At 39.1% G+C, this 12,421-nt stretch overlaps 5 non-coding genes across 5 annotated transcripts; all 5 read right to left on the reverse strand.

Moving 5' to 3' along the window:
• Nucleotides 1-7,780: 7,780 nt before the first annotated feature.
• trnas-gcu (transfer RNA serine (anticodon GCU)) lies at nucleotides 7,781-7,852 on the reverse strand. The gene has a single exon. It is a non-coding gene; the product is annotated as a tRNA-Ser (tRNA).
• A 261-nt stretch (nucleotides 7,853-8,113) lies between these two features.
• trnac-gca (transfer RNA cysteine (anticodon GCA)) lies at nucleotides 8,114-8,185 on the reverse strand. The gene has a single exon. It is a non-coding gene; the product is annotated as a tRNA-Cys (tRNA).
• Nucleotides 8,186-8,673: 488 nt separating this feature from the next.
• trnac-gca (transfer RNA cysteine (anticodon GCA)) lies at nucleotides 8,674-8,745 on the reverse strand. The gene has a single exon. It is a non-coding gene; the product is annotated as a tRNA-Cys (tRNA).
• A 679-nt stretch (nucleotides 8,746-9,424) lies between these two features.
• Nucleotides 9,425-9,497, reverse strand: trnac-gca (transfer RNA cysteine (anticodon GCA)). Its single transcript has one exon. It is a non-coding gene; the product is annotated as a tRNA-Cys (tRNA).
• A 2,307-nt stretch (nucleotides 9,498-11,804) lies between these two features.
• On the reverse strand, nucleotides 11,805-11,877 carry trnac-gca (transfer RNA cysteine (anticodon GCA)). The gene has a single exon. It is a non-coding gene; the product is annotated as a tRNA-Cys (tRNA).
• Nucleotides 11,878-12,421: the final 544 nt, after the last annotated feature.

Here is a 12,421-nt window from a genome sequence, read left to right on the forward strand (position 1 = left end):
CTTCCAGGACAGAAAGACGTCAGACACACTTCAGAGATAGAAATTTTGAGTTTGTCTCTTATCTTGGAATGACTGAACTCTTTAGTTGGTGGTGGTGCAAAGCGGAAATTGGTCAAATTAAAGTTAGTTTTGTGCACATTAGTGCACAAAGTACCTGAGGTTTTGCTTTTATGACAAATGAGTGTGAAATCTATGGAATTTCTACAGTGATAGATGAATGTGCCATTACAGATGTTACGATACTGTGTGGTAATGACTATATGGGGCAGTTTTTCTTGCCACCGAGAGTCCAGTGCCTATAAAAAAGTATTCACCCTCTTTGGAAGTATTCCTCTTTTATTGCTTTTCAACATTGAATCATGGTCAATGCAGTTTGTCTTTTTTGTGGAGAATTTACACATACTATTTATTTAGCTTTGGCTGCTTGCTTCAGGTCATTGTTGGAAAACAAATCTTCCTCCAGGTTGTAGTTTTCTTGCAGAGCCCTGCAGGTCATCCTCTAGGGTAAAGTTTGCTGCATTAGTTTGAGTTTCTGCTTTTACAAGCCTTCCAGGGCCTGCTGCAGAGAGGCACCCCCACATCATGATACTGCCACCACCGTGCTTCTCATCATGATACTGCCACCACCGTGCTTCACATCATGATGCTGCCACCACCGTGCTTCTCATCATGATACTGCCACCACCATGCTTCACATCATGATGCTGCCACCACCACGCTTCACATCATGATGCTGCCACCACCATGCTTCTCATCATGATACTGCCACCACCATGCTTCTCATCATGATGCTGTCACCACCATGCTTCACATGATGATGCTGCCACCACCATGCTTCACATGATGATGCTGCCACCACCATGCTTCACATCATTATGCTGCCACCACCATGCTTCTCATCATGATGCTGCCACCACCATGCTTCTCATCATGATGCTGCCACCACCATGCTTCACATGATGATGCTGCCACCACCATGCTTCACATGATGATGCTGCCACCACCATGCTTCACATGATGATGCTGCCACCACCATGCTTCACATCATTATGCTACCACCACCGTGCTTCTCATCATGATGCTGCCACCACCATGCTTCACATGATGATGCTGCCACCACCATGCTTCACATGATGATGCTGCCACCACCATGCTTCACATGATGATGCTGCCACCACCATGCTTCACATCATTATGCTACCACCACCGTGCTTCTCATCATGATGCTGCCACCACCATGCTTCACATGATGATGCTGCCACCACCATGCTTCACATCATTATGTGTGCCACCACCATGCTTCACATCATTATGCTGCCACCACCATGCTTCTCATCATGATGCTGCCACCACCTTGCTTTATGTTATGGATAGTGCATTGTGATGATGTGCAGGGTTTGGTGTCTGTAAAACATAGTGTCTAGTCTGATGGACCAAAAGCTCATTTATATATTCTTTTTTTTTTTTTTTTGCTTATCATACCAAAGAACCTTCTTCTAACTGACTTCAGAGTCTCCCACAGGCCTTCTGGTGAACTCTACTTGATAATAAATATGAGGTTTTTTTTTTTTCAACAGTGCCTTTCTCTTTGTCATTCTCCCATAAAGTCTTGACTGGTGAAGAACAGGCAGAGTCTCTCCCATCTCAGCTGCTGAAGCTTGTAAGTTCTTCAGAGAAGTCATAGGTGTCTTGGTGGCTTTCCTCACGTGTTTCTTTCTTGCACTGCCACTCAGTCTGCTCTAGGCAGATTACCACACTTGCCATATTCCTTCCATGTCTTAATGATAGATTTAACAGTACTCAAAGGGCTATTTGGTAACTTGGAATTTACACACATTCCCTTGTGTCTCCACACTTTAAGGTAAATGACATTACTTAGTAGAAATTTGTTTTTACTTTAACATGACAGACTTTTTTGTAGTCTTGTCACGAAAAAAAAACAGATTCGGTTGACCCTGATTCAGTGTCATAAAGCAATGCAAGAGGAAAACTTCCAAGGGGAGATGAATACTTTTGATAGGCACTGTAGATGTCAAATAGACATTACACTATGCAGTTAGATTGTCTCGTTTGCACTTGTTCTCCTTTTAAGCACCTCGTCCTTTTGTGTCTTGTGTTGACTACCTTGTTTTGCACTGCTTAAATGCTAATTGTAGCATCATTGGCCCCAGAGAAATGGTGCTCCATCCCGACTGTTGGAAGACATTTATTGCTCTGTCAAGTTATGGTGTGGCCAAGTCCCATGCTAATGCAGCAGTCCCATTCAAAAGAATCAGGGAGCTATGTTTTATTCATGCATTGCTGTTGTCTGTTTCAACACAGTCTTCAGGTGCTGAACAATCAGACACCTCCTCAACAGATTCAGTGGTCCTTGTCACGGATTCTGTGAGCCTCTGGAGGCATAAACACCAATCATCAAAAGTTATTCCCTCATGTGCTGTTTCATTGTCATAGTGGAGAGAGCAAACATTACTCCAGAAACCTCTAGAGGATTTCAGCTGTTCAACTGGGTTAGGATGTGGTGATTTTGACAGGTATAATATATAATTTATACTATTTTCATACTCATTAAACTCTACGGTGAACTCTTATATGAATCCATTTTTTAAAAAAATATTTAGCTTTTTTCCTTGCATTAGTCACCTATTTGCATGTAATGAAATACTTATTTTCTCTTTCCTTTCATGGACCACATAATATCTAAATATTCAATTCTGCTGGCACAGTTATATTCCTTCACCACAGTAATGTTGACATCAATAGTTTAATGAACTCATCACAAGTAGAGTTATGTAAATATGAAAGAACTCCCATATGCTTGTATAGAAGAGAAATAACCAAGGCTCAAAATGTGGAAACATCCAAGAACATACATTAACTATTCCTGTATTTTTAATGCTTTTATTCAAATCGGAATGATTGATGTGTGTTTTGCCTGGATGAAAATGGCACCTTTTACTGTATGATACTCTGTGAGTTGGTAATATTCAATGAAAGTGATTCCTCTTTCACATCCCAAATGAATATATGGCGCATTTCAGGAAATAACTTGTCAGATCTGTGCAGATGAGCTCACGTCTTCCTCGAGCTTAACGTGCTGCATGTGTTAGTCTTTAATCCCACGGCATTTCATTCGTTTCAAATTAGAGAATCTATTTCCGCTGCATGAATTTGTTGCCGATGTATCATTAGTGTTGTGCATGTAGATTTATCCTCCTTACACTATGCTAATGCATGCATAAACCAGTCTGGATGTTGTTTTACTCCTGCTTTTCAATCTGCCTCCCAAGAAGAACATCAGGAGGGAAATCAGTTGAGATTGTTGCTGACAATGTAGATTATATGTACGTACGAAGGAGGTCATGGTTGACGGATGGGTCAACGAAACATCAGACTTTCTCCCGTTTTTACCTAAAATGAACAGAATGTGTTTTTTTTTTTTTTTTGATAAACCAAACCATGATGGCTCCATGACCCCAGCAAAGTACTTTATTTAGTCCAAACTATGACCTTTGCCCAAACTCAACACAATTGTTTTGTGCCAAGTTGAAACTTAGCCTTGTCACATAATAAACTTTTTTTGTTTGTTTGTTTCACCTGTACCCTCAACAGACTCTGGGAGGCACAGACAAAACCACTTCTGGAGGGTGTTTGCTGACATATTTTGGTAAATTTGGAGGATTTGTTGCTGTTTTATCCTTTATTTCTCTGTAATTCCTTAAGAATGTGGGCTAGATTTGCTAAAAAAAATAAATAAATAAAAATGCATTACTCACCTAAAAATGTATATATACTCATTTGGAATCAGTTATGGGATATTTCAAATTTAAAAAAAAAAAATAAATTAATTTAAAAAAAAAAAATATATATATATATATATATATATATATATATATATTTTTTTTTTTAAATACGTAGTGATCATCATGAATCATGAGGCAGCGTGTTCTTACACCTAATCAACAAAACTGGCTTTCTGCTTTTCATATCATAAAATCAACCTCATATCTAGTTAAGCAGTTGGTTGGTTACATTTAGGTGAATGAAAAGTATCTGATTTAACAGGGTAAATTTGTGGTAAGGCAAACAAAGTTACTGATTTTATCCACTTAGACATCCCATCTGTGTTGTATTGAAAAAATGAACATCATACTTCTTCGTTCATTGTTATTGATAGTCTATTTTGGATGAGCTAAAAATCCAACATGAAGACAAACTCTCCTCTCAATAGCATGCATGAACTGCATGAAACATGTTAGATATTCAGCTGTTGTAAAAATAACTATCAGTAACGATATTTTAAAGGTGCTTTGGCAGCGTCTTTATTTTGAGCCGCAAAAAGAAAACAACAAATCCCCATTGTGGGTACATCCTCGGAATATTATGCATTTTAAGCTTCTGGTTTGTCTTCAATAAATATGGCAAATGCAGTGATAGTCATGATGAATTGAAAAGATACAAAGAGAAGAGCAGCAAGTGTAATAACTCAAAGTAAAGTGACGGAAAGTCCGGGGATAACTGCGCACTACCTGCTCTCGCTGATTGATAGGTGATTCCTGCTAAATGCAATGCAATGAAACCACAGCAAAACAATAATGAGCACTTAGCAGCACACGTGGAAGCCAAGAACACACACACCCGCCCCCTCAAAAAGAGAGGAAGAAAAAAAAAGCATCTTGCGGATTATCACTTTAAGGTTTCCAGTGCAGGTTCCAGATTTAGTCTCTCTCTGGAGCCGGGCTCATTAAAACATGCCAGTACTGCTGTCATAGGAGAAAATACCTGATATAAACCTCAGCCTGTGACCCACTTTATTATACTTGTTACTGTTGGATTTGTGGGGAAATACGCACACACACACTTACTATCTGACATTACACAATATATACACATGTTGGCAGTTATGTGACATTTTCTCCTTACATGAACACAAACACTGTCACTCTGCAACACAATACAACACCTTTTACCTCTCGCATACTGTGGCGAGACAACATAAAAACACACATTTTAACACTAATTCTCACACTTTCCTCCCATTTTTTTTTTTTTTTTTGCCGTTACACACTTTCTTTGCAATCTCAGACACACACCTTATGGTAGTCCTGTGTGGTAAGGTGCTGTGCTGTGGTGGGAGCTGTCAGCGGCCGGTCTGATTGGGCAATTCATTGTCGCAAAAAAGTGTGACTGGTTGACAGATCGACAGACGGACTCGTGACAAGCCCGCAAGACATGCCCGAGAGAGGAAGAGGAGGGAGAGAGGGAGGTAGAGGTGATGTAAGAAGGGAAAAAAATAAGATGTCGAGGTAACAGGAAAGTCAAAGAAATAGCTGTAGAGGGCAAAAGAAAAATTAAAGAATAAAAAAAAGAGGGAGATGGAAAGAAGTGATGAAAATTCAAAGAGGGAAAGAAACAAAGGGGATTGGAAAGAGGTCTTTGAAGAAAGTCCAAATGAGCATCATTTGAGTAAAATTGCCTTATTTCCTCAGAAGCACACCTGTCTGTATTAACTACAGGAGTCATTAAAATTACTCATTAAAAAATACTCATTTTTGAGTGCACTGAAGAAGTAATTATGTCAAATGGATGTTGAAAACACTGGGCCATTCATTAAGCTCTTCAAATAAATGATCCATAAAAATTAAAAATGACATCAGTTACTGTCGCTGTTATCTTGACACTCCCTGCTTTGTCTTCCTGCCGTTTCTTCCACCAGTAAGTTGGAATTAAATGCCTTTTTTGTACCCGTTAGGTTGTGAAATCATACAGAGGGCATTTTGTAATGAGATCATGGACACTGTTTTAATGGCATGCTGTTGCAGAGATTGAAAAATAATAATTATTACATGTTTTAACAAGATGTTAAACAGTGTTTTAATGACTAAGAGCTAATTAGGTAGCATGTAGACACAGAAATTAAACTCTTGCTACCCAGTAGGTGTCGTCATGGGTCTAAAATTTTACTCTTATTTTCTCCCTCATCAATTATGAGATACTCTGCAGTCAATTGGAACACTTTAAAATCTTGTAACATTCAGTAAAAACAAACTAGCAAAAAAAAAATCCAATTTAATAGAACACACATTGGGCTCTGGGTTGGATCATGGTTTCTCCAAACTGAGTGGACTCCTGAAGACCTACTACCTAAGCTAAACAAATAATTTCACAAAAATGCACTGGCCCATTTCATTTATTCTTGTTATTATGGATCCCAGCTCCATAAAAAAACAAGAAAGTAAATAAAAGACAAAGGTCATGTGAAGTTCAAATTGACACTACAAAAAGAAACCAAAATTCTTGACATTTACATGCAAAAAAATGGTTAAAAATGATATTTAGATACACTAATCTAATAAACTGGAAGTAGGAGGAAGCACCACACCACTGCAACATAAAATGCTGTTGGAAAAATCAACTTGTTTGACCAGAAAGTCTTAGGTGAGAAAATTAAATCTGCCACCTTAATGATCACCATCAACGGCATGTATAACGGTATAACAGTGTGTATATGTGTGATGTATGTGTCTGGTTGGGGGTGTGAATCCACCAACAAAGTATTAAAACGCTTGTTGACAGCAGAACACAGCTTCCATCTCTCTGCTGCTTCTGACACACATACTGGATATATAGTCGCAGGGCATGAGTGGGAGTCTGGTCTAACTAAGCTGTCTTACATTTATCTGATTGAATGACTGGCTGTCACACAAGGCTGTGATTAGCTGACAGGCTGTGATGACCTCAGTAGACGTTCCTTCCTGGAGGTGGGGGAGTTTGTTGCAGTCCATCCCAAGAACCATCACATGAATCCCAATCTGCTCAGTTTGCAGCTTATATGCATGTGTGTGTGTGTGTGTGTGTGTGTGTGTGTGTGTGTGTGTGTTTGTAGTTTAGACTGAATGTTGCATCAATCTGCAGATACAGGTGACATACAGTCACAACATTACAACCACCGGCAGGCGAAGTGAAAAACACTGATTATCTCGTTGCCGTGGCACCTGTCAGGGAGGTGGGATATAATAGGCAGTGAATGAACAGTCAGTTCCTGAAGTTGATGTGCTGGAAGCAGGAAACACAGCAGTGTGAGGATCTGAGCCGCTGATAAGGGCCAATTTGCGATGGCTAGACGACTGGGTCATGGGCACCCAAGGCTCATTTATGCACATGGGGGGCAAAGGCTGGCCTGTGTGGTCTGGACCGACAGAAGTACTACTGTAGCACAAACTGTTGTAAAACCTTAGTGCTTATGATAGGAAGGTGTCAGAATATACAGAGTATTACACCTTGTTGTGTATGAGGCGTACGAGACCCCATCCAACACCAAAATCCCTATGGTGGGCATATGGGTGTCAGAACTGGACCACAGTGCAATGGAACAAGGTGGGTAAATGTTTTTCTTTCACATTATGTGGACAGCTGGGTGCATGTGTGTCATTTACTTGGATAAAAGATGGTAGGAATGACTTGGCAGATGGAGTGTGATGCTCTCTGCAATGTTCTTGGATATTGCATTCATATGGATAGGTAGATATACTTACCTAGACATCCTTGCAGACCACCAACACCCCTTCATGGCCACAATATTCCCTGACTAAGCAACGCTTTATGTTCACTGTGGCATCCAGATTTGAATGGAACAAAAACAGTTGTCTTTTTAAATTTACAAGTTCAGATCATGAATGATTTGGCAGCACTCTGCTGAGGTGCCCCTGAACTGTCACATTAGTGGCCCAAAGCCTTATATAAACACAACTCTTTATTGACACCGTGAGGCTTTGTTGGAAGGGGGCACCCAGATTTGAACTGGGGACCTCTTGGTCAGCAGTCAAGTGCTCTACCACTGACCTATACCCCCACACAGATGGACCCTTTATGTCCATATTTTTTTGTAGATGCTACTGTACCTACCTAGATATTTTTGCTGACCACATACACCTCCTCCACAGTTACAGTATTCATTTATTTAGCAGGACATTACTCCCTGCTATACTGCAATAAAGTGTCAAGAAATGAATTATGTTCAGTTCAAGGCTGGCCTTCAAATTCCCCAGATCTGAATGAGTACAAGTGGAACGAAAACAGTTTTTCTTTGTTTGCAATGTGAGGCTTTGTTTAAAGGGGGCACTCAGATTTGAACTGGGGACCTCTTGAGCTGCAGTCAAATGCTCTACCACTGAGCTATACCCCCTCACAGACACAACCCCTATGTCCATATTTTTTATTTTTCTTTTTGCAGCTATTACCAGATCCACCTAGACATTTTTGAAGACGACATACACCCCATCCATAGCTACAACATTCCCTGATTCAGTAGGATAATGTGATGATGTTACCCATTATACTGAAAAAAGTGTCCAGGAAAGGTTTGATTAACATGACAAAGAGTTCAAGGTTGGCCTTCAAATTCCCCAGAGTTGAGTGAGTTCATGGCTGAAACAAAACTATATATATATATATATATATATATATATATATATATATATATATATATATATATATATATATATATATATATATATATATATATATATATATAAAAAAAAAAATTTTATTTTACATGTTCAGAACATGGTTGATTTGTCAGCGCCACACTAAGGTACTCCGGCCTTGCCAATCAGTGTCCCAAAGCCTTAAAAAAAACTGTGTGTTATTGACACTGTGAGAGGCTTTGTTGAAAGGGGGCACCCAGATTTGAACTGGGGACCTCTTGATCTGCAGTCAAATGCTCTACCACTGAGCTATACCCCCTCACAGATGGGCCACGCCTGTCAATATTTTTTTTTTCTTTGTAAATGTTACAGTTTTTTCTAAGAACTGTCTTTTATCTTTTCGAACAATACCCCCTACTTTCCTAACCCTCCATACATCATGTGTTTTTATCCATCCCTTAAATTCTAAAGACTTTTATCTACTCTACTGATCCCACAATGGGAAATTCTCTTTTGATTATCCCGGGAAACTGTGGTCAGACAGCAGAGTGGGCCACACTAAGGTGCCACTGGACTTTCCAATCAGTAGCCCAAAGACTTATATAGACAACTCTTTGTGTACACTGTGGAGCTTTGTTTAAAGGGGGCACCCAGATATGAATGGGGGAATCTCTTGATCTGCAGTCAAATTCTCTACCACTGAGCTATACCCCCTCACAGATGCAACCCCTATGTCTGTGTTTGTTTATTTTGTTTTGGGGTTTTTTTTGGCAGATATTACGATACCTCCCTGGACATTCTTGCAGGCCACGCACACCCCCTTCATGGCTACACTATTCCTTGATTTAGCAGGTTATTACTCCCTGCCACATTGCAAAAAAGTATCAAGGAATAGTTTTTGGTCACTTCCAGGCAAGCCTTCAAATTGCCCAGATCTGAATAAGTACAAGTGGAGCTAAAACAGCTCTTCGTTACATAGACTGTGAGGCTTTGTTTAAAGGGGGCATCCAAATTTGAACTGGGGGACCTCTTGAGCTGCAGTCAAATGCTCTACCACTGAGCTATACCCCCTCACGGACATATGTCTTCTGTACTATAATTTGGTTTCTGAGGAGTGCTCTATAAATAAAAATGATGATGCCAATTGTTATTATTGTTGAACTTCACTGCATATGTGTCGTAAGTTTAAGCTAGCTCTCCTTGTAGTTCTGTTGTTTTAGAGGTAAAATCAGACTTCAATCAAAGTTGGTGCCTTTCCATGAAACCTGCTGGTATTTTTGGTTTAATGCACACACTGGTTTGATGATTTTTGTGAACATTTTATGTATTCATTAGCCCCCAACTTGTAAACTTACATGACTCAAAGGATCTGCTGCTAAAGTCTTGTTGTCTGGTACAAAACAACACCTTATGCGGTCAAGTGGAGTCTAGACGTCAATGGGTCAAAGCTGCTATGGCGACACAAGAAGACCAACACAACATTAGGCAGGTGGTTTTAATTTTTTGGCTCACCCCTGTATACATCAGCACATTTAATTTAATATGCTAGTTAAAATATACACTGTATAGCAACAGTTGCATAAAGGAGATCGCACCCCGGCATGCCAAACAGACAACAGGCAATTAGTGAGGCAGCTGCATGTCGACTCATTTATCACAAAGTTCCGATTGATCAGAAAAGGGCGAATCAATCACTGCCTAATCAGTTTAACATTTAACACAGCAAAATGGCAGGGTCAGGCACACACACACATACACATGCTTAGCATAAAAGGGTCAAGTGGGCCTGGTTGACTGACAAGTTACTGCTGAGACCATAACAAAATTAATATATCGGATGCCAGCAAGTGTTTGTGATTGTGTGTGTCGGTGTTAGGGTCTGAATTATGATTAGTCGGTGCATGTGGTGCAGGCGAAATTGAGATGTGTGTCCGCCGGTCTACCTCTGAATATTATGGATAGCTGTAGATGGCCAGGTACTACAAATGCCGGTGTGTGTGTGTAATTACTAATGTGGATTCCTGAATTATGGTTCTCATGTGTGTTAGCGTGTAATAACTAATGCTCGCAGGGTAGATGGGTGCAGAGCAGAGCAGCAATTATGGAGTCATTCCTCAGCTCAAGGTTGGCAGGGCGGACACACACAAACACGCACATACACCGGAGAAGGGTAAATGATTACTCTGCTGTGATTGTCCTGTCCCACCCCAAAGTCCTCATCACTCCTCACATCTGGCAAACTGTCACAAATGCATGTCGGCAGCCCTGGACTTGTGAAGACCTTTACTATCATAGCTAGAAACGCTGTCCTGGTTTTTAGCAGTTTTAACAATAACAAACTTTTAAATTAACCACATTTTTGTTGGATTTATCTGCTGCCATGTGAAGAGTCTGCCTTGAACGTCTCAAGGTCAGTGTTTTTCCTGACTGAAATTTCAAATCCTGCACCAGCATTTCATTGTCAACACAAGTAACCATGCTAAAGCTGCTCTAGCTTTAGTGGAACATAGTTGCTGTATTCAAAACTGCCCACTCCATGCTACTGACGAATTTAATCTGCAGGATTGTCTGCATACAATATTACAGTAATATGCAGCATAAAACCATTAAACCATGTTATTTTACAGTATGCGACAGCAGGTTTGGCCTTTTTTTTCTCCAAGTTTGGAGTGCAGAAATAAGCAGTAGCACAGCTATTATCTATTAAAAATATGGATAATTTGGTGACTTTCCTAAAGATACAGATTTACTCGGGTAATGCCAGTCTGATGATCCAAAATAACCAACTTTGCCAGTGTTTTATTGCCGGGATTTTAATCGGAACCAAGAAACACAAGCACATTACTCCTGCTTTAGCCTCCTTATACAGGCTCCATGTGTGTTTTATGATAGATTTTAAGATTTTACTGACTTTTCAGGCTGATTATAGCACTGTCCCACTTCTATGTTCGACTTTAAAGTACCATATGCATCAGTATGTACTTTGAGAGTCTCAGACAGAAGATGACAATTTAAAGGGGCAGTATGATGTCTTTTGAGTCGATTTTTAAAAACATTACTTTTATTAAAGAGCCTTCCCGGTTTTAGTATTTAGATTTATTTCCCTTAGAATCGTCCTTTATATCTTCCAATAATATCCTTTACTTTCTTAACCCTTCTGTTTAATACACCATGTTGTGTTTTTATCCGTCCCTTAAATTTTGATGACTTTTATCTACTCCATTGATTCCGCAATGGGAAATTCTCTTTTTGCATATCCCAGGAAGCTGTGGTCAGAGAGCAGAGTGGCCACACTGTATAATCAGTAGCCCAAAGCCTGTAAAAAAAAAAAAAAAAAAGAGAGACAACTGTATCTGTACACCTTGAGGCTTTGTTGAAAGGGGGCAGGCAGATTTGAACTGGGGGACCTCTTGATCTGCAGTCAAATGCTCTACCACTGAGCTATACCCCCTCGCATCTAGCTGCCTTGTGTCCGCATGTTGTGTTCTGCTGTGAAGCCATCTGTAATTTGGACTTTGAAAAGTGCCCTATAAATAAAGATTAGTATTGTCGTCATTATGTCATTGTCATTTAGCTGGTTTTATTTCTGTAGCTTTGGAAGTCTGATCAGTCAAACTGGCTGCCTATTATTATTATTATTATTATTATTATTATTATTATTATTATTATTATGCACAGGCTGGTTTATATATATATATATATATATATATATATATATATATATATATATATATATATATATATATATATACCAGGTTGTGCATAATAATAGTAGTAGTAATAACAATAATAACAATAATAATAATAATAATAATAATAATAATAATAATAATAATAATAATAATAATAATAATAATAAGTTATATGTATATTAGTATTCTGGCATACTGCAGATTTTTTTTAAAATTATTTTTATGTATTTGTTTAGGGGTTTTGTTTGTTCTTTTTTAATGTCTTATTTGTCTTAGTATATTTTGTCCAAATTGTTAATATTG

This window comes from Amphiprion ocellaris, chromosome 5 (assembly GCF_022539595.1).
Source record: "Amphiprion ocellaris isolate individual 3 ecotype Okinawa chromosome 5, ASM2253959v1, whole genome shotgun sequence".
NCBI lineage: Eukaryota > Metazoa > Chordata > Actinopteri > Pomacentridae > Amphiprion > Amphiprion ocellaris.